Genomic DNA, 22962 nt, shown 5'->3' on the forward strand with positions numbered 1-22962 from the left:
TACAACAGAAGGGAAAAGAAGCCATTTAGCAACTTAAATGAAAGATAAGCTACCAGCAAACTGCTATGAAAATTTAGGTTTGGGGTCAGATGTGGAAGGATTCCTTCAAAATGCTTTAACACTGTGGGTAAAAAGATTAATCTCAAATCAGTTTCCAAGCAGAAGAAACACTGCGGAAAAAAGGAGAAAATCCTAGAAAAAAGTTGAAACAAAGATGACCGAGCCTGGGATGAAATACAAAGAGAGAGAAAGAACAGGCAGAATAAAAAGTGGTAGACTTGCAAAGAAAAATGAAGATGAAAAACTAGCTTGTATATAGTTATCACTCATATGTTCTACCAATATATATTACAAGGCCTCTTTTAGTTGGGGGAATACCAGCAACTTCCTATGGTTTGAATTTAATTTTTCTTTAAACATATCTCCCTGTTTTCCACTTTGCTCAAACTACAGGAAATGGAAAGATGCAGAATCTGATTTAGCTTTGCAATTTCTCCTTTCTGGAAAGAAAGAAAGAAATAGGAGAGAGGGAAGAGAGGGTTGTTGAATCAGAGGGATAAAATGTGATTCTCAAAAACCTACCTGGCAATCAGGTATCTTTAACAAGAAAGAAAACCTTTAATGAGCAAAATATTGAATAAAGAAAATCGATCTTGACTAGTATTATAAATTATTACTGGAAAATTTTAAATTGTAGTGATACAACTAGAAGATTGTGGAGTTAGGGTGATGTTTCAATACTATTTCAAAGTCACATCTCTACTGAAAATGACACTGTGCTGATGAATTTCCTAGTAAAAACCACTTCTGTCCTACACACAGACAACATAAATACAGACTGAGTGCAGCCAAGTGCCACTGGGCTAAGAAAGCAACCAAACATGCTGTGAACCCTTAGCATGTGCATAAAACCTACTCGACTTTGGACAGCCTTCAAGTTTAGCACAGTTTAGCAAAGAGCCATGGAGGACAATGCTGTTCACTTAGGAGTGCCAGTCTTCGTGGCTTGGAGATGGCTGAACATCACACTCTGCACGAGGACGGTCAAAAAGCTCTCAAGAGTTTTTGCAGGCTCTGTGAAAGCTCCCAGCACAGCTACCACAACAATCCTACCAGCAGCCAGGCAAGAGGGGGCAGGACCCTGAAAACCTAAGCTGCCAAAGGATTAGAGGCAGGCAAAGCTGTGGGGTTCCAGCAGAATGGTGCTGATAGCCTTTTCATTCTCCTAATGCGTCATTTTCTGTTGATTAAATTTTCCATTGGAAAAACTCTGAAAAGCTGCTATTTCCCTCAGACCAAATCATAGTAATGAAAGTTTATAAAGTAGCCATTCATTCAATCAAAACTTATTACTCAAAGTGTAGTTCTATTTCTTTTTCCCCCTGTACTCAACATTAAGCACCCATATTCAATGCCTGTTATTATGGGAATTGTTCTGTAATGAAAACATAAATCGTCACAACATGAGTGCATTTCTACAAACAATGTAAGAGGGGGCACATTCTCAGTACCTCCTATGGCTATAATCTGTGGTACCCATTCATATGCTGTAGTTAATGCCATACTTAATGGCTTCATGATGAAAAAGCCCGCTAGCCTGAAGATACATAGTGCTCTAGAGGTCTCTCTTGCAGTTTATTGTGTCCGTAAGGAATCTTGTTCTCTTTATCATAAAAAATACAGTCACCTAATGCAGCGTGACAGATCCCTGCTCTGGCTGGGTATAGTCAGACTTGATTTTGCTGAGCAAAAGCTTGAATAACTGAAATGTACACATGTGAATATGCCATATAGTTGAACAAAATGGGAATACAGCATGCTGGATAAATATGTAAAATTTGTTACCTGACAGTCCAATTGATGAACAACTATGAGTTAAATTCACCCCTGCGTTAGAGTACAAGAAGCAATGTTTCTAATTTCCTTATTGATGGGACTACTGAAAATGGCTTTCTCTGTAAGTGCAGGGAGAGTGAATGAAGCCTGAATATTGCACTCTCTCCATTTCTCCACTTTATTTCCACATGAAGTGCCATGCTAGAAATGAGTTGGCTCCCTTAGGCAGCTGAAACAAGAAACTAAGACTAAAGTCATAAGGGCTGTTTGGCTGCTGCTGGGCCAGGCAGAGGGCAGCTCAGCGGTTTTGCCAGCCTACCTGCATGCACACATGCTCTCTGTCCTACCAACTTGATCCTAAGTCACTTTGGGTATTTTCAGTCATTTTCAGCCCAGCTCAGGAGGGCAGTGATGAGCAGCAAAGATATGCTAGGAGCAGCAAAGCTTTTACCCAGCTCCATGGTCACCAGAAATCACATCTGACTACCACAAAACAAATAAAGAGAAAACAGCCATGGAAGCATCAGCGCACAAGTCCCAGATACCACCCGGATCTTATTTAATTGCAGTCTTGAAGGCTGAAGTGAGACATGCGATGCATAAAGGTCTTTGGCCTCTGTCTAGGAGTCAGTTTATGTCAATGAATGTGAATGACCTCGAAGGGAGAGTGAGCTAAAACATCCTGTCCTACTACTTTAAAGTCAATTGCTTAGAAGTCACATGGACTTTGTTGCCTGCACAACTACTACCAATTCCCTAATTTTCCAGCACAAAGCAGAGCACTGAATAGCCATTCAATTGCATGTCTGAAGCCATAGCTGCAATCACAGAAAATCCAACAAGTGCAAAAGTACACTGCAAAGACCTCTTGCCTCCCTGAAGAACCTGAACACCCAATGCAATGATAAGGCAGCGTGGCATCTTCCCTGCTCTTATACCCTCTCATAGTCTCCACCAAAGGAAGAATTATCCAACTATGGAAGATTTAACAAACTTGTGGCTCTTTCTTAACAATAATTGCAATGAAAATCATGGCAGTTATTACCATCCATCGTGTGTCACTGATTCCACTCGCTGCTTGATTTGGAGGTGATGCAAGTCTGTTAGTGCCAAGTATCTTGGCTGTTCAGCCCACGTTGTAGCAGCTAACGGTCTGAAAACTGCCAGTTCGTTCCCTGGTGTTTAGACCACCTTGTTATTAATAAGCAGTTCTGTAATCAGCAGAACTAAGGATGCCTGGTCTCCTATAGATTTTTTTCTTGTGGTTTATTGACATTTAAACTGAAATTATACTAAAACTTTGTTTTCTCTACTTAGTTACCTATTCAGCTTATATAGCTACTCAGCTTCTCACATCTCTGTAGTATGACAGTATTGGAGGCAATATGTAGAATTTGCTGACAGATTATAAATTACTGAGGAAAAGATTGCAAAAGTTTGGATTTTGGTGTTCTCATCCAAGCCACTTGTTCCCAGTGCCATTAGGTATAAAGCCAGAGAGGTGTCTTGCCCACAGACAGTCAGGAAACTCCCTTATGATACACACACATTCACAGTTCTTCTACCAGAAAAAAGGTTTGTATTGACCCTTCTAATCCCCTGAAATAGGACTAGCCAATGAAAATCGCAGGTGCAGCACCACACGAAGTACCCCATAAATGTCAAATGATCTCCACTGATGTAGTCTGAAAGCAATTTGTATTTGTGTTTAAACTAATTTCTTTGAACTTGAGCAAAACAACCATGGCCTCTGTACAATTGCCAAACTAGTATCATTCAAGATTCTCTGAGATGTTATTATTTTCAGAACTGTGTTTAACATTTATATTTTAATGCATATCTAAAGCAAAAAAAATTAATAAATCCACTGCAGTTACCTATGCATGTAATTTATTTTTCTCCACTCCAAAGTGAGACAATAGTAATGACCAGAATTGTTCACTGTTTGTATACTTCCACAATTAATGTTCCTCAAAGAGTTTGTCAATTAAAGGAGTTAGCTAAAGAACATTAATAAGGCAAATTAGCTCATGCACCACCATTTTCATTTTGCTTTGACAATAAGATGCTCTTATCAGGTGAAGAGTTCAATACATTTCTATTTCCAGAGAGAACAGAAATATATAAATACACTGCTCTAATTTTTACATTGCTATAATCAGCCATAAATACAACATGGACTCTCTGAGACCCTAATGAAACTCTATGTTGCATTATTAATGAAGAAAGCAAACATTAACTTTGCATTTTAATTCTAATTAACAACCCTCTCTCAAGAAAGAGATGAACCTGGGTATGTGTTTATGAATGTCAGCCACTCCAGCCTCCCATTCTTTTTATCCCCATCACTAACCCAACTTGCAGCTACCACTAGCTGCCATTAACAATAACAAAAAAGTAAAGTAAAAAAAACCCCAAACACAACCAGAACAGTGCAAGTTCAGCCCACTCTGTGCCCTTGGTGTTATGCTAGATAAATCAAAGCAATAGAAACACTATATTCCCTGACTATAAGTTTTTGAGATCTGATTTTATGACTTTCTGTTGTGTACCTCACACCTCTGTATGCTGGACCACAATAGAAAACATCTGTAGGTACGACCAGTGCTTTGCTTCTCTATTGTACAACAGACATATTAACCCAAAGTCTTTAAATATATAGACAAAATTGCTCTTTACATTTGTGGAGTCTCCTAAATTTATACAATTACATTATGTTTTGAGTGATACATGAAATAATGAACTTCTCCCTACCTGGACCACAGAATTAAATACTGACAGTTCTTGGCAACTGATACCGCCCTTTTATTTGAGGTAATATTTTTTCACTCATAAACAACAAAGAACATCAGCCGTGGAGGAAAATAAACACTTTGGGTCAGGTTCATTCCTAGTGTAATTCTGTGGCCTTCACTTGAGATACGCTGGAAGCAAGTTTGATGCATTATTCCTGGGGATTGGTTGTGGGTTTTGTTTCTTCTCTTCCTTAGTTGTCTTCTAGCCCACAAGCTGGAGTTTGGGCTAAAAAAGCCATTCCCAAGCAAGAAAAGAGATATCTCCTTTTCACTCAGAACTAATAAATTACTTAAATCCAAGTACTCAAAAATATGAAACATGAGCTCAAAATACTATGAGATCTACTTCAAAATGAAATGTTTTTTTCTATTCTAGTTAGTTGGTCCAAATCTTTGGGAATAGTTATGTCAAGTGTGCAAGCCTTCCTCTACAAATTCATTTTCCAAGGGCAAATAAAGAATTTTATTGTCATTAATTAAACAAAACAAAACCCAAAACAACAACAACAAAAAACCCAAACCCACCCAAAACCAAAAAAACCCTTGTGATTTTCAGGTAGTTGTTTGACAATTAGCCTATACCATGAGAAATTATTTCGATATATTCAAACTAGCAATCTGCTGTTGACGAGAAAGATGTGAGCTTTGCAGATGGGAGAAGAAAGCATATTTGAATTAGTATGATCATAATTTTGGCTGAAGGTGCACTCTCAGAACTAGGCTTTTTTAAGGTGTCAAACAGAACATCCAAAATCATGAGAGCTGAACCTTGACCTACAGAACAACTATAATCCTTTACATTTTGCCAGATGCCTGTCTGAAAAAAGTCATAGAAAGGTTTAAAATGTAAGTACTGGTTTAGTAAAGGGCCAGAAGGGAGTAATTTCTGAACCATCCCAAAGGTAGCATGTAATATATTTATAAGATGGTTGCCATTTTAACTGACTACACCATTAACAGTTTCAATGTTACTGTGCTTGTCTTTACTTGATATCATTTCTCCTATACACACAAGAATGATGCTTTAGAAAAACGGTTGTGATCAAAATGTGTCCATGTGAATGAATACATATTGAGCTTGAAGTATGAGCTCTTGAACTTAACCCTCCACAGCTGAAGATTAGTTGGCAAGATACTGTATCGACCTCCCTACCCATCATCACCTTGTGGAGCTGTTAGATCAATTTTAGAGGCTTTATGCACCCCAGGAGAGACTATTGATCAACTTCATGTGTTCTTCATCAGTACATAGTCTTTAAAAAAAATTGTATTTTAAAGGAAAGATATCAAAACCAAGAGAATACCATTTTATAGGAAAGCCTTGAACTCTAACAGGTTCTCTAGATTTAAAGTTCCATTAAAGAATCTGATTTTGTGTGAGAAGACACTGCTTTGCATTAAGACCCTTGTAAACTTCAAAGGCATGAAGACATCTCTTCAAAGAGCACAAGATGTAGGCATTTCAAATATTCTTTTTAATCTCACCCTATCCCTCATAATCTCTTGCCATCAGGCAGAAAAATGCAGTGCTCACAGAACATCTGCTATAGAAGTCTTCACAGACAGCATCAACAAAGAGCAGCTAATGTTGTATATAATCATTCTTAAAGACAACAGGTAAGTTCATCAGCAATTGTGACAGGACAAGGGATGATACACCACAGGTACAAGTCTTTGCCATGCAGAATGTACAGAAGTACTACACCATACCACAGTTATCGGATGCCCAAAGAAGTGGTACGTCCTATTTCACTGTCTTGCACAGCCTTGTTTCATCTCAGATCCCAGCCCTCGGTACTTGTCGGCACCTCTGCCCAGGGCAGGACTCATTCCGTCTGCTGAGCAGTGGGGAGGAGATGAGGGTTGGATGAGAGCTGGGCTAATTTCTTCTCCCTTTGTCTACCTACCTAGCATAAAAGAAGCTGTTGTCATGCTCTCCCACTAGTATTGGAAGAATTTGTGGACCTAAAGGGGGGAGTCTGGTAGAGGAAACTAGGCTGGGAGAGAAGAGTATGATAGGAAGTAGGACAGCAGAAAGAGATCCCAACCCATCTAACTTTACCACCTGATGCTGCCCCTCTTAATGGGACCAACACTCTCCAGCTGTTGAGCCAGGTAAGGCTGGCAAGAAAGCGGGGAGTAAACTGAAGGGAAGCAAAAGTCTCCAGTTACCAGCTGCCTTGTGGCTAACAATCCTTTAATGATCCAATCTTTAAACGTCTTAAATTCAAAATACTTGATACTACCAAGATATCTTTTGCTGCTATAAATATTGTAAAAGTCTCAGATAGTGCTAAGAAGTTTTTATACACTTATAACTTTTACACCATTCCAGATCCTGATTTTTATTTTCAAAGATGCCAAAGAATAAACCCAAACTGTCTCTTTGATGGTGTTTCTTCTCCTGATCTCACCGTGGCAGCTGAGATAGATAGGATACTGCAGAGGGTGGTCTTCAGGGTGCCAAGCACATTCTTCTGGGAGTACCAAGAACAGCCTTTTACTGACTATTACCCGTGGGATGAAGAAATGAATGTGTCACCTTCATTTTTCTTTCATCCGTGCTTTGAGAGAGATTCATCACATACCTACACATATTTGGGCTGGCATCAACCTCTTTAACCAAGAGGAAAGTCAGGTGCTGATTTACTGTTGGTGGGAGGGAAAAAGAGAATATAATCCTGCTCTTTCCTCCTTCAAATGACCTCATTACAGCACTCAGCAGGAAGCCACATGTTCTGCATGACTTGATGTTGTGGTGGACATGTAACTTTCCCCTTTGGTTGTCTTGGCACACCCCTAAGCTTCATTCCAACAGGCACAGTCTGCTGAGAACATTAGACCTCTAATACCACAGCACAGAACCGCAACACAGCTCCTTAAAGAACAATTCTGCATCAGCACAAGATGGAATAGAGCTTTATATATCGCAGATTTTTGCCTCCACATTTCATATGGATAAAACCACAAAATGTGGCTGTTTAATGAATCAGGTGTAAAAGCAACTCAAGATGCTGGAAGAAACTGAAGTGCCAAGGAAAGCTGCCAATGCTTTGATACAGCTGAATCAAAATCTTAGTCTTCAAATCTTTGTCTGAACCTTAGGCCAAGATGAGCTTGGGTCCAATATAGAAGTTCCTGGCAGTATCCATTTCACATGCTGACTATAGGGCAGTATTTTAAGTGTGCTCATATTTACATAATTAAAAAATTGTGCTGTTTGTATACTTTCCAGGAAGGAGCTGTTTGTGTACTACATCTTAGTGATCAACCTTGCTATTTCAATAATTTAGTAGCACACTTCAGAAGTTATGTTTTTATATTCCTAATTAACCAAGTAGTACACGTTTGCTAATTAATGAATATATGCACCTGACTGCTGCATTTTGTGCTGATGCCGTTAATCATATTTTCTGATTTTCTGACATACTTTTGTGATTTAGTCAAAGGCAATATGCAAATATTCAGTGAGATACATTGACAATTGCTCTTTATGCTTTCCTGATAATGCTGTAGACTTCACTGAGCTGCAAAGAGTTGATAAAATTGCACACACTTTACTTATTGCTCCATTATTCTTTGCTAATTGAGCCACATAGTTTAGTCAAGTGTTTACAAGCTTTGCTAATAGACTTGCATACAAATTTTGTTCAATATGTTATACTAAAGAGAATGTTTACTACCTGCTGAGCTGTTGGAATCATGATAGATAACAGTTCTGAAGTTGTCAACCAGTCAATAGACACTGACAGCAGCGTAGCCCGTTGAGTTGGGGAGCTTATTGCTTTTGCAATGCTGATGTAAATGATCTGGATTAACCAATATAATAACTAAGGTGGAAAGTCAATGGGTGCCAGATGCCTAACTACTCTGGGTTTCTCTGAAACACTAGCTAAATGGTCCATTAGGCAAGAACTTATTATTTTGCATAAAGAGAAGTAAAACAGCAAGAAGCTTAATGGGAATCTCTGAGTTCACTCAACACACTTCTTGGAAAGCTCTCCTTAAGTCAAGGACCTTCAGAGCTCTAGCCGTCATAAATTGCCAGAAACGAACAACTCCTCTGAGGATGCTGGGTGGTCTCAAACAGAGCGAGACGGAAGTGTTTTCTGCATGTCTGCTAGCTGGATGGCCACCTGGGATGGTGAATGATTTATCCCACTACGCTGTTCCTGGCTTTCCCTCATTCTCACTTGCTTTGTTTTTACCTCACAAAATTGGGAAGTGGCTACTACCAGTTCTATGCAGCCATTTCTCCTTGCTGTCCAAATACGTGCTAGCCAAAATGTATTTGGTGCAGTTCCTCTCAGAGGTTCTTGGAAAGTGGTTTTAGAACATGCTTGTCATTTACCATTATAATGGAAGTATGACACAATCCTATGGCAAGTCAACACCATTCAGTTAAAAAGAAATTATCATGCCATAACAAAAATAACTCATAATAAAAAAATATTCTACCATTATGGGAGGGTGCATGTTTTCAGCTAGAAGAAAACAACAGAAGTCCACTGACTTCACAACTACACCTCTACAGCAGTTAGGTGGAATTATCCACCTGAGAATATAGCCCTGCAAGCCTCTATGCAGGGGGAATAAATAATGCCAATTACAAAGTTTAATTTAATTGTTAAAATGCATCAGTAAAAGAGGGACTATTTGGAAAGATAACATGCAAAACTCAGAAGAGAAAGTATATATTCAGTCACTTTCTAAACTCTGCAAAATGCAACAAAAGAAGCTGGTGCAAAACATCGCGTGACTGAATTCCACCTCCAGTGTCTCAGGGCTCTGTTCTCTCTCCATTCTACACTACCCATTTCTAGCAAGGTTACACTCTCACTTCATTTTATGCATGAAACTTCTATAATCAAAGATTGTTCTGCAGGCAAGGAGAGAATACAGAAAACTCAAGAGGTATCTGTAGAAAGCATCAGAGATAAGAGCATGGCTAAAGCATCTGCCTTGGTCAGCAAAATACAAGGGGATTAAGTATTGAAAAGGACAATTCAGTCAATAATAATTATAAAACCATTGTAGTGCCAAAGAAGAGTTCAATGAGCCAAACACTGAACTAGAGTTCTCATGTTGGTTAGCGATAAAAATCTGCACCTTCATATTAAAGACATAAGTCTCTGAGCAAAACTGAAAATAGAAAGGGTATTTAGTCAAGCTGGCAGAAGGTACACACAGTCCCCACGCAGGGACCTTTTGTGTACACACCAGCACACTAGGAAACCTTTCTGGCTACCTAATTTAGTCCACAAGACATTTCTAACACAGTCACAAACCTCATTGCAACTGCTTCACTTTACCTAAACCAACCTAGGCCTGAAATGTATTCTGAGCTGAGGAATAGCTTCAGCTATACCACTAAAATCCCTCTTCACAAGGATTTCTCCCATTGCCAGCATTGTGTTGGCTCCGGTCACAGTAGTGTATGTACTGTATATCCATATGTATTTTGCTACACTGTGCAGTAGTACGAACTTGTTACCGAACATCATTAGCTTCGTAGGCTGCATGTGAGTGGCAGAGTGATATGCCCAACATAGATGCACCTGCCCCTTTGAGTCCAAAGAGAAATTTCGCAGGCCAATAGTCTGGTTTAGGACATATAGTGGCACAACTCTCATTGCACCCAGGAGATGGCAGATCTGCATACTCCAGCAGCCACATGCATTACGCTGTGTTTGAGTGTCTGGGAAGAAGAGATCACTTCACGTGTTCTGTCCCCTCTGCTCCGCAGTGCATCTGCTGGAAACCACAAGGTAAACTTGTAACACACCGAGAGCCTCAGTGCTGAATTTCTGGGGATCAGGCTCCAGTTTCAGTAAACTGTCTACTGAATCTGCAATGTCACAACTTAGAACTTTAGTTTTCAAAAGCAAATCTAATATTACTCCCTTTAGCATAGCACTTTTGGAGACCCATCCTGCCATCAATTAGCTCTCAGTCCTCCCATCGGTTTAATTAGCACACGCTCAGTGGAACAATAGAAAAAATCTCCCTGAATGTTGAAAGAAGACTGCTTTAAAAAAAGGCCAGGACAGTATTACTAGGCTTTGTAGCTAGGCATCCCTTTTTTTTAATCCATCACAAGGCTTAGAAATGTATGCAGCCATGGCACATCTCCTGTGTCCTCATAGCACTGAAAATATTAATAATCCCAAGCACCGTAGCACAGGGTAATGACTATGTCTGAGCTTTAATGATGTGTTGTGTCAATCAGCGGCATTGAGACATTAATAAGCCTGTCTTTTATATGAAACAAGCCTGAATTCTTTATAATGGATAACGGGTAGACATTTTACAGAGCTGTACCAAATAAAGCTTTATGTATTTTTCTCCCCTATTAAAAGAAAAAATAATTTGAAAATTATTTTAAAACAATAGCTCAATTGATAATTTCCTGATGATAAATAGGGTTTTAACACACCCTGACCATAGCATCTTTATACATATTGTGTCATTTTCTGTCCTGTCCAAACACTGCAGCCAGCTAGGGTAGTTAAGCAGTATCCTAGTTGTTAACCACTCCATCAATCAACAAAAGCACATGCTTAATTTTAAGCCATTTAAGTAAGTAGCCATCAGTCCCTGTAAGTTTAATTACACGCTTAGAAATCATCCTGCATCCAAAGCTAACAAATAAGCCTCCGCAATTAAAACTACTTAAGTTCTCACTACATACTACTGGGTTTTTTTCCTGCTGAAAATAGACTCATAGAAAATAGGAGATCGACAACCTATCATCAGAAGAGTTTATAAATTTCTTGATATTGCTAAAAACCCCACCACCATGCCATGCAGAAAAAGGTCTACTAAAGTTAAATTATCCCTTTTATTTAAAACAAAGTGATTTTAATTTAATTTGAAAGATGTGTTCATACAATTTGGGGACCCTCTGTAAATCAGTCATTAACTCTTCACCCTTTCAGGACTGTTTACACGCTGTCTCATTCACCATTAGAAAAAAATAAGCTCAAATACATACGCCATGTCCTATTTCTGTACTGGCTCAAATCATGCTCGCTTCCATGACTGCAACTCATTTGAATGAGATGGATCTGCTGCAACAAGATGGCTTTCTACTACAGTAGAGATATCTAGGCATCAGATACCAATGGCAAGTTCATTTGGAGATGACTGCGTTCTTGGGGTGTAATTTGGGAATATGTGACTCATTCCCCCGCACACTAGGAGGTGGAAGAGAAATCACATCACTTATTACATTACATTGTGCCCATCGCCGTGCTAAGTAATATAACAAGTAAGGCAATCTTTCCTCTCTAGCTAAAGAATAAGGGCTTTCTCTTATTCATTTTCCCATCATTCATCATTTGAGGGAGAGGAGGGAGAGAGACTGATATTTGAAAGTGACTTGAGTAGTTTATAAGACTTTGATAAAGACAGGACCTTGCCCAAAGATGCTTTTTATTCATATAATGTTCAAGAGTCAATTTTACCCTCTTACTCAGGACTGGTTATAGATTAAGTTGAATCAGTTTTGGATACCTTGGGAGCACATTTTTCTTAAAATCTATGGCTCTTCAATATAGTTTCATTTTTCATAGTGTTTAATCTCTTTTGCTTAGTATGACCACATTTTTTTCTTAAAATTGACAAGTTACATTATATCACTTCAATACTTGTTCTACATTTGGGGATGAAATGCATACCTCAAAACCTTTGGGACAGAGGAACAAATGTGCCCCAGCTTCATTCCTAGATTTCAGATTAAACATTTTATTTAGGTTTTATATTACCACACACTCTAATAAAATACATGCATATATTCATCAAACTTGAAATTTATATTGTAAAAAGGATGTCTACATTAAAAAATTGCTGTCAGTTCAAAGCTCTGAAAAATTACGGTTTAGCATTTTTTTCCACCCCACTAATCCTGTCTCTCTCATTTATTAAAAAACTCAGCAAGAAAGAACTTTTCTTTACTTCTCAAAGCAATAATTCTTTTACTGATGTCATCAGCAGTTGGCATGAGTAGACGTGAAAATGGAATTTACTTATTGTCTCCCAGTCACTCACATAGTAAATAATTCCTGCTCCAGCATTTTGGTGGCTTGTTTTGACAGCACAGTTCTGGAAGCTGCAGCAGACATGAAGCCAGTCTTCAGCTGGCTGTTTGGCTAACACCGTTTAACCACAGAGTGTTTCAGTACAAAGAAACATTTGTCAGGGCTCCAACTATACAATTTATTTTAATCTAATCAGCTTATAATAAATCGTTGTACAAAACTTTCTTATTTGTAGTAAGCAAGATACATAGAAGTGATTATATACTCATTTTGCTTCTCTAATCAATCACATGCTGATGACTTAGGCAAATAATCTAGTTCATAAAATAGTACGTGGTGAGTTTGTGAGGGGAACATCCATCAAAGTCAGGGATGGGTGATTTTTATAATTTGCTCCTGTTGGTACACTTCCTATTGCATTAAACTTTAAAGAAGTTAATGGCAATCTGAATTTCATTCCATGTGTTTCTTTTTCTCATGTAGCCAAACACATTGCAGATGATGCAGTAAGATAAGAAGCATGAGAAATTATTAATACTCTCCTAACAACATCCACAGGATTTGGATCTTAAAGGGCTGCCGTACACCACACCGCAGCCAGCCCAAACCTCCTAGTGTTTCGTCTCTCCTCCTGCAGCTGTTGCTGGTGTTACAGCGTGGGCCAGACAGCGCTCGCCTGCCAGACTTGTTCATGCGCTTTAAAGGTAAGGTTCACTTCAGTAAGGGGTAGCAGGGAAAGTGGTCGCTGTGAGATGCAAAAAATCTATTAAGTCAGTCTCCGGGCTACGCTCATCTCCTGCAAGCTTTGATACCTGATCCCGTGTCTTGCCCTTGGAATGGTCTCAAGTATTTCAGGGTTTCCCTTTTTGTGGTCTTTTGGGGTGGCCCTCCACTACTGCTGAAACACTGTCAAACACAGCCAAATACCTTGTTGTTTGGAATCCCAGAAAGTTATGACTCAATTACAGTAAAACAGTGTGTCATTATTCCCCTCATATATGCATAAATATTAGTTCTTAAAACTGAAAGGTAAATTGAGTTGGTTTCTTTGGGTTTTGGTTTGTTATTCTGCAATAACATTTATGTCCACTACCAGACTCAAATAATGAAAATGTCAAGGAATATAAAGCAGTGTGCGCCTGGCTTACTGAGGGACTAAAAATGTAATACACTAAATGCAGTGCCCTTGTAATAGCTAAATATATTTTCTAATTTTCATGATGACTTGCCACTCTAAACATTGTATTTCAGCAGTTTATATTACTAAATCCATCCTCTCAATCTTTTGAAACAAGACTTACTACACTCACAGTGGCAACAAGCAATCTACGGTTATTTTCCCCCATGTCCCCCTATGCACTTAGGCTCCAAATATTGTTCCCTATTCATATTACAAATTTCTCTACAGTATAAGCGTGAATCATCCTCACTTGGTAACATCTGGTCAATTAGCAGCAGCAGCAATAAAAAGGAAACTACAGAGAGATGCTGGGATAAACTGGTAGTGACCAGGGTGACAGGTCTATGCAGTGGTAAGAGCTATGATTCCCCTACTTGTCCCTCTAGGTTCTTGCCCAGACTTAGCACCTAGACTTTCTCATGATGAAAGAACACAGCTTTATAAAGTGAGCCAGCTTTCTGGTGAGGCTGCCAAAAAACTGCTGTCTGGCATAGGACAGCACAGTTCACCTGAAGTTGGTGACAGTTGTAATGGTCTTTACCAGCTTAGGGGAACACCCAGGGCTTCCCACTGTCCCCAAGTTCTGTCTCAAGGTTGTATAGGCAGAGATTGCCAGGAGCCTGCAGAGCATGGAAACTCAACACTTTTTGAGTCCCCTGCCAGCCTTGTCCTGTAGCAGAGATGGAGCAGTTATCTGCAGGCATGGCAAGTGTTTCCCCCAAAAAACAGCTCAGTGTCCTTCACGCAGACATACATCTGCACATGGGCCTTTTCTTCTCAAGGATATGAACGTGTTTGCCACTGTCAGCTCGCTGACAGGGAACGAGCTTGTGTTCACAATCGTATCAGGCATTTCTAAGCAAGCCTTGCTGGAAGGCAGACCCACCAGGTACCACGGTGAATAGCTGTCCTCAGCTACACGCTTTAGCATGATGCCCTGGAGAGATAACTAGTGGGACACCCAGATGTTCTGTTGGCTGTGTATGCTTTTCAGCTAGAAAAATATGATTTATTTGTAATTTGAGAAAATTTGATCTGGAAGTCATTAAGACACATCAAATATATACATTCACACTTTTACAGTTGCTTTATAATGCTTAGTCTGCTGCACGAGCTGCAACATGGCACAGGGAAATTGCAAGGAATATGTGCATCAAACATGCTTTCAAATCCCCAGGTTACATTTTCTCAGCAGAGGAATCATTAACAATAACCTTTCCTCTTTGCTCTCCTTCAGGCTCAGACCAGTCAAATATCAGCTGCTATATATTGGGAAACAAATTTTCCCCATTCTCTATACTCTCTACAGTCACTTGCAGGAGTATAAAGTTACCGGTTCAGAACAACAGCATTTTACTTTGTATTTGCATCAATCATTACCCAACAGTCACAACAACGAAGAGCACAGCCCTGAGACTCTATAGTCATCTAATAACTTAACAGAAGATTTCACACTCCTTGCTGGAAAGAGAAACCAGGGAAAGGCGTTTTTCAAACTGAAACCCAATTGCATGCCCTGAAAGTGAAGCTTGTAGTCAAATATTTGTATATACTCACCTCTGCAAATATTAGGGCTTTAGAGTGGAAGTCAAATAAAAAACTGGTAATACGGGTCTCATCAAGTTCTATGAGCACAGGAACATCTAAATAAGAATGCTATAACTAATGCAAATGCATAGAAATAAACCAGAAGAACTAGCCTAGAAAGGATCTAATTTTTCCCCAAGCTTGTAGAATTCTATGTAAAACATGTATTTGCAGTTTGACTGTTTCAGCCTGCTCATGCCAAGCAAGATACAACAGAAAACAATTCTATACTACTGTATTTATCTAACTGCAATACTCAACCACAAGTAACTGAATATATTAAAGATGTATATCACTATTTGCAAAATTTTAGACATTCTCTTACAGTATGCCTACAAACACAAAGAATTAATCTCTGACTCAAAGTTTACAGCTTGGATTACACAACATTTGCATTCCCCAGGAATATTAAGTCTTTTGCAGATTTTATTTTTTACTTGTTTTAAAATAAGCATATCATTAACAAATCCACAAGTTTATATTCAAGAACTACATTCTAAATATGGTAGCATCCATAGATCCAGGTTAGCCCATTTAAGTGTAAATAGGTCCAATAAATTTATATAAAGTAATCTTTGCAACTGGTCTAGAAGCTACTTCGAATGAAAACTAAACACAAAACTAAACCTCTAGAAAGAACATCAGTCATAACTATGTATTTTTAAATATTATTATATAACTGCTGTCAGTAACCTTTTGTTCTATAACAGTGTTTTGACCAGCTTGCTGTACCCAGAACAAATTATCAGCACTCAAGCATCCATTAATTTAAAATGAATGACTACTTCCAAAGACATTGATGTTGATGGAGCTACTTTGCTGAACAAGCAGACATGAGAACTACGAGGTGACACTAGGGTAAATATCTCAGGTTGTCCGTGGTTAACAAGCCCCCTGCCAGGCAGCCGTGCTTTGGGAGGATTCTTCACCTGGATCTTTCCCCAGTAAGAGCAGCAACAAGGAAGCCATCAAAGATTCCCTGAGCAAGATGTGATTGATATGGCAGAAATAACAGAGCCCATTTCAGTAGTGCTCCCAATAGGGATTGCTGGGCCATTAACTTTCCCTTTATGACTTTTCTCCTCTTTCCGCTACGTTTGAGCCTTGACTGAGCTTTGTTCCTCACTGGCAATGGGTTGAGGTAATTAGATTGCTTAGAGATGGGAGGGGGGAAGAGTTGTGAAAACCAACAGCTCTTTTGGCAGTGGGAGGGCGCAATGGTTGGGAGCTGATCAGAGGAGCACATCTCAATATTTGTGCGTATCTGTCTATCAAAACAAAATCCAGGTCACTGCCAGTGAAGGTGCTGTCTCATTTAAACAGGATGGAAAGAGTTCACATTTGCTATTGTAACTTGACTAAAGCTTTTTTCTCCTTCCCTTGAAGGATTTTTTTTTTTAACCCAGAAACTCTGCCTATTCTAACCTATAATATTGAAACGCCAAGAGTATAATGTTTTTTTTCCTCAGCTGGTGACTGCTTTTCAATGTGAAAGGGTGCTCTTCCTGCATATAAATCCCTTGCAGAGAAGTTTGGGATCATTCTCAACGCATGGTACGTGTTTAACAGGTTTGAAAAATTGGCACCTGTAGAACTAAAATGTAAAACAGTGCCATGGGAAGATCTAAACTACTTACAAAGGTTTTAAAGTCTTCTGCAGACCACTGGTTATGGAGAGGGGGGAAGGATGCAGGTGGTAAGATATTCAAGCCAATAAAAACTCCCTGATCTTGATCTTAGACTACAATTTGACATCACAATTCTCCTGTGTTTGTATTTCACTATACTTGTGACGTGTGGAAAACAGACTCCACAATCAGTGAGATTGTAAAGTAGGTATGTTCATTCAGCGCTGGGCCGCACGGGGGGTAGTCCCACCAAAGTTGTGCGCGCCTGACTCAGCAGTTTGTCTCAAGTTTATAGTCAAGTGTTACATATTCACAATACGCCTATACATATGCATGACCTATCCCCGCTTCATATTAAAATTAGCTCCGAGAGGTCATTTCCATAGTCTCCTCTCAACTGCGCTTGCGCAGTGCCTCTTTATGGTGGTCGTCTGGTGGTCGCAGAGATGAAGATAGATGACTCCTCTTTGTCACCGCTAGTAACCTTTTTTCTTGCGCAGGCTCAGTGGTTTCTTGGTATTCACCCAAGCCGCAAGACCAGTCTTAGCTGGCTCTTGGGGCCTGCTCCTGCTTCTTATCAGGAGCTGTCTTTACCTCACTGGCTGGTCCTTGGGACTAGCTCTTCTTATCAAAGACTGTCTTTGCCTCAGCTAATTTCAACAATGTAAGCGCTAAACATCATCCTCCATCCCCCCTTATTACGTCTACTGAGATTCTTTTGACTCCCCTTGTCTCACTTGTATGGAAGAAAAATAAATTGAAATCACCTGAAGTCTGACTGAAAGCATTAATGCTTCCCTTTTAGTCTCCACAGTAGAACAGATCTTGCTGGATTTGTACACTTTGTATCAACTCAAGGTTGGTAAACAGGCTTCAGCAACAATTCCACAATGACTTTGATCCAGGAGGACAGAGGATTTAATTGAACAAGTTGCTTTTTATTGTAAGATGGTTCAGCACAACTACTCCTGTAATACCACAAAAAGCTTGTGGGAAACTGGAACTGGTGGGACTGGCCACCCCACAGCAGAGGCTGGAGCTAAGCAGGAGAGCCTCACCACTGCACTGGGTGCTGGGGCTCACTGGCATTTCACACCTTGGTTTCCACACTATCACCTGTTAGGGTAAAAAAAAAAAAAAACCAAACCAAACAACAAAACCCCAACCAAACAAAAAACCAGGCAGAATCCAGGCTCTTTTTGAGAAGCACCCAGGAGGGGGTTTTCATTGCAGGTGTAGTACCACACAAGCCAACCCCTGGTAGATCTGACTGCACTAAAACCCTTTGGTGGGACTGACTCTTTGAACTTGACACTCTTCGAACTACAGACCCTGCTGCAGGGTACAGCATAACCCTCACATCCTCTGCCATTCTTTGGGTTTATTCATGAATAGTTGGGATGCCAGCCAAAGCCTGTATTATTGAATATATTTTCATTTACTGCCATATTTAATCAGTCAGCATGTACATAACACATCCATCAAAAGGCCATAACTTCTAGACAAAAAATGCAAACAAACAACTTGCTAATAGGATCATAAGTTTTCTTCAATTACGAAATGAAAATGTGGGAACATGGGAAATACTGAGCTGTCACTTAAAGTCTCTGCATAATTGTCATGTAGTAAGATGAAGATCTATAGCTCAGGGTTGAGATAAGCCACTTGCAAATTTCAGCATCCTTATAGTAGAGGAGGTGGTAAGCCAACTGCTTTCAGCTAGACCTCAGCCTGAAACCTCACTTGTAGACGCTGGGGTTACACTGTAGCCTGCAGGAGGAGGTCTGCCTGTGCTGGGGGACCTGCAGGCAGCTCATGACGGAGCAACAACTGAATCACGCTCAGTGGATTGCTTGCTTGGTGTCCGTTACCAAAGAACCCTGTCAGGTGCGGTACAATGGTTTGAATAGTTTACGGGTGGAGAATGGCAGGATGAAGAGACTAAGCCCTGACCTGCTGAGGGTTGCATAGGGAGCCTGCAGCACAAGAAAGAATCAAACCAGTCTCCTACAACCATTAAGCATTCTTTTGATATTTGGGAGAGGCAGGATCAGCTTCGCCCAGGGAAGAAAGGCTGGGACAAGCACAGTAGGAAGTAAGCAGAGAAATACCTTAAATTGTGCCCATCGGGGCTGTCCATGTTGTGGCAAATAGATGGACAGTTCTTCACTTGTATTTTCTACAGGGCCATTTCTGTTTTTCCTTTGTCTCACCCAGCTCTTTCCCTCGCAGGGCTATGGAACAACCCTGAATTTCCTGAGTGCTCCAGGTCTGCATACAAAATAACGTCATCTGAAGCACAAAATATATGCAGCCTATTTATTTTTACAGCAACGGGCCAAGTCTTTACACTGCTCCACGTAGGAGAGAGAGAGGTAGCTGTAGGCTAGGAGGCTGTTTCTATGTTTTAAACAAACTAAAGTGAAAGCTCAGCAGGCACAATGAAGTGAGGAGCAGCCTTGTTTTCATCTGTCAAACTCTTTTCACAGAAATACTATTTTAAGCTTGACCCAGGCAGTTGAAAGGAACTGTCACCATCAGGATTAAGGATTTTCCCAGGTCAGAGACCTGCCCTGCTTAACAGGAGAAAGCACTTTTCTACTGACAGAAATCAAGCTTTAGGAATCTGAAGCATCATCTGCAGCACTTATGGCACGGTACATAACAAAGCTGCTGGACAAGCCAAGCATCCTTTAAAGTCAACGTGGGAGGTCTGTCAGTTTTTGTTGGGGGTAAGAAAAGTGACATGTGTGCTTACACAGATTCTGTCCCCAGATTCAGAGCTGTTGGGATACAGCTTGTGGGCTCTCTGATTCTTGTTCTTTTTGTTTTCTTTCACTGTGCACCTGACCCACTTTCTTATTATGGATGTTTCTTCCTCTCTTGTTCTGTAAAACTCCATTGTAAATAGTTGGGGGAGCCTGCTGTCTTGACACCGGTAATCATCCAAGCTTATGCACTTGCTTTTCTGTATGTGGAGTTATTCATGCCCTTGGCGCGTGGAATGCAATTTTATTCATGCAGCTTAAGTGTTTCTGGATGACAAAAGCATACTGTAAGCAGTGCTGTTTTCCCATTTGATTCTTTCCTGGCAGGAACAGCTCACATTAGCCTGCGACTGGGGACACTCTGGGCTCATTGCTCAAGTATCACCTGGAGTACTCGCTGCTCAAAGATGGCTTTTTGCTCATCACACCCTGTTCTGGCTTTTTCAAGCAAGGCCCGATTCACACGGTAGTAGGATGCTGCAGCGTGCTGCTCTGCCACGCTCCTTATCACCCTTTCCTTTTGTGTTACACCAGAGACGCTCGTGTATCTGATGGGCTCATCTGCAGGGCACTGGACAGGGAAATTTCAATCTGCTGTAGGAGTTAGCTCAGTGCCAGACAGAGCCAGTCTGGGCTGCCTAATGGAAAGCAAAGCCATGCAAGGAGCACTCCCACCCCAGTGGGACTTCAGCATCCCTCGCCATTGCAAATTCTTTTAAAATCAATGCTTTAGAAGGTTAGTACAGGGGAGAACTTGGCTAAGCCTGTATAATCCAAGACTAGCTGATGAATCATGTTACCCATTGCTGTGAAAGATTTTACCCCAATTTGGAGGAATCTCCAATAGATGTCCACCGGCACAGCCTAGACATGCTCGGTGGCTTCAGTCACTTTTCAGAGGCAGCCAAGAGAGGTGCATCGGCAAGAGAGTTTTGCACTATACAGGCACATGGCCACCAGGAGCTACATAAAGCGCAACCAATCTTTCCCAATATTCAGACATGTATGAAAGGAAAGATTTATTATCTTAATTTCTTCATTATGCCAGTGAAACCTACTGGAAAAACGCATCAGAGGTGCATGAAAACAGTATTTGGCCTGCTGCTTAAGCATTTTTGGATTCTGGACAAATTTATATTAATGGTTTGGACACATTTTTGGAATGTTATTCTTATTTTAGGTCAGTTGAATTTATCAAGCAACAAAGGAATTGTTTTCAGATTACCACAGTATTTAGCAGTGTCTGTTTAAGTTATGATTGTACTGGCTGTGACAGAAAAAATTATTCCAACCGTGCTCTAAAATACATAAAATACTCTTTCCTATTGTGATATCAAATGTTTTGCTGGCATAGGAACAAGGATCCGAGATTAAGATGTGAATTTGTATTCACATTTTCAAGAGGCAATATATTCATAGCCCAGAGAAATGCTCCTGGTTGCTTTCAATTCCCATTATTCCAAACTAGAGTGACATGGTACAGCTTGCAAAAAATCACACTTTACATTGTCTGACCGATGAGATGAAATATGCAGTGATGACTGGATTTATCTTCAGTGAAAAAGCCAAATTTTCAAAGTTTCTTTCAAAGCTTCCAATTGCTCTCACAATTGTTCAGGAATTTGCAAACAGTGTGCAGATCTCCAAAAGAGCATCTATTGCCCAGGGATCATAAACATTTAAGGAAGGGGTAAGTACAACCTATCAGCTGTTTTCAGTCTTTATGACTTCTCAGGTTTTATAGTTTGCATCCCAAAATTTTCATAGTGATTTCTCTACCTCTTTTTTTTTTCCCCCTCTCTTATTTTCGTTTTGGCCAATCGGGATGAGGTTCCTGTAATAGCAGAGGCACACCAATGTCTTCAACAGCTACTGACAATTTATTCAGACCATCTCCCTGGCTCTCAATCAGAAGGGTTTGTTCTTCCTCTGCTCTGAGACAGAAGGATTCACTTTAAAGCTCAGACTTCTTTAAGGAAATGAAAAGAGAGAGAGTCTGAAAGTACTTGGCTATTTCAAACTGCAAATCACTCAGGAAAACTCCATCTTGGTCAATCGATTTATCTTAAACAAGGTGACTTGAAAGAAAGGAGGGTGAAGGAGAAGGTCTAAATTTAAGACCTAAATACCTAAATTTTTTCAGTAAAACAGGCTATATTTAGCTCATTGTGTTCAGGTCTCTCTGCTTGAGGCAACACCAGGATTTCTGTACTTCTGAACTAATTTTATATAGGCGTCTTCTCATTAATTAGTTTTGCCTTCAAGCTCCATTTAAAAATATAGGGCTAAAGAGGAGCAAAACTAACATCAGTGTGTAATTTATTTTAATTTCTACTTTTTATTGAAAAAAGTCTGTAAAATTCTGACTGAAGAAAGAACTCTAAAAAATGGAATTAAGCTTCAAGCCATTTTTTTAATCAAAAATTCTTTGGTCAAAAAAAGTAATCTAGTTGCAGTTTTAAAGCTCTTTCCTCTAACCACAAATCCATTCTCTGTAAGTCAACTGAGCAATAAAGCCAAAGCAATATTTAGTTACTGGGGAAATATGAGACCCTGCTCATAATGTTCCTCCCTGTCATTTTTGGGATAGCAAAATGATTTCACACATATTTTTCCCCCCCTTTCTTTAACCCAAGAATGACTCTCACACTTTCCTTCCAGTTCACATTGCACTGCTTTATTTTATTTTCCTCTATAACAGCAGAAACAGATGTTCATATTCCAGAATTGCAGAGTAGCTCCATTTCTCTTTTGGATTCTCTGTATTTGTATTCTACCCACAGCATGAACCACACCAAAGTATACTGATAACCCTGTTGCTGAAGTCTCAGTGTATTTAGAGATAATTTTAATAATGTGATAGACTGGAAAAAAAGTCAGGTATATTTATTTCCTTCAAATAAAGGGAGAGCAGCAATTTAGTAACAGATCCCCGGGAAATCCAGCACTAAACTTCTTCCCACATGCAAAGATGGTTTGGAGTTTTTCTGTACCAGATTTTACTCAAACTGATGTGAACCAAAGCTTGTATTTTGTACCTACATCACAGTAAATTCAACAGCCCCCAGCTAGTGGATCAGGATCTCCCGATGGCAGGAGTAGTACACGTAAGCCATACAAAAATTATTC

Source organism: Harpia harpyja, chromosome 14 (assembly GCF_026419915.1).
Source record: "Harpia harpyja isolate bHarHar1 chromosome 14, bHarHar1 primary haplotype, whole genome shotgun sequence".
Taxonomy (NCBI): domain Eukaryota; kingdom Metazoa; phylum Chordata; class Aves; order Accipitriformes; family Accipitridae; genus Harpia; species Harpia harpyja.